This window comes from Geospiza fortis, unplaced genomic scaffold (genome assembly GCF_000277835.1).
Source record: "Geospiza fortis unplaced genomic scaffold, GeoFor_1.0 scaffold231, whole genome shotgun sequence".
Taxonomy (NCBI): Eukaryota; Metazoa; Chordata; class Aves; order Passeriformes; family Thraupidae; genus Geospiza; species Geospiza fortis.
In genome coordinates this window covers 4,518,187-4,518,991 of record NW_005054351.1, presented here as the reverse complement: position 1 = coordinate 4,518,991, position 805 = coordinate 4,518,187, and positions in this window count along the sequence as shown.

The window sequence follows — 805 nt, the reverse complement described above, 5'->3', positions numbered from 1 at the left end:
TTCTCATTCACAACAAGGAATGTCTTCAGAGACAATGATTCTTCTGTACTCAGCACTGGTGAGGCCACACCTCGAGTGCTCTGTCCAGTTCTAGGCCTCTCAGTTCAGGGAGGACATTGAGGCGCTGGAGTGTGTCCAGAGAAGGGCAGCTGAGCTGGTGAAGGGTCTGGAGCACGAGTCCTGTGAGGAGCAGCTGAGAGAGCTGGGATTGTTTAGCCTGGAGAAAGGGAGGTTCAGACTCTAGAACTGCCTGAAAGGAGGTTGTAGCAAGATGGAGATCAGGATGTTCTCTCAAACAACTCATGACAAGACAAAAGGACGTAGACTCAAGCAGCACCCAGGGGAGGTTTAGGTTGGACATTAGGAGGAATTTCTTCCCAGAAAGAGTGATTAGACACTGGAATGGGCTGCCCGAGGAGGTGGCAGAGTCACTGTCCGTGGAGGTGTTTAAGGCAAGACTGGACGTGGCACTCACTGCCATGGTCTGGTTGACACAGTGCTGGTGTTCCGTCAAAGGCTGGACTCGATGATCTCAGAGGATTTTTCCAACCTAATTGATTATGTGAATGTAACCAGGCAAAGCTTTGCCTTAAACCCCCTCTTTTGATACCGTAATCTCGTATGATAAGTGAATACTCGTGTAAACTTTACTTACCAAGCCCCTGTTGGCGAACTGAGCCCAGACCGGGCCTGAGGCGGCCCCGCGGTCCGGCCCGTCCCTCACGCTCCCGCCCGCGGCCGCGAGGGGGCGCCGCCGGCAGCGCCTTTGTCCCGCCGGCACCAACCGCCGGTGCAAACGCCGCAC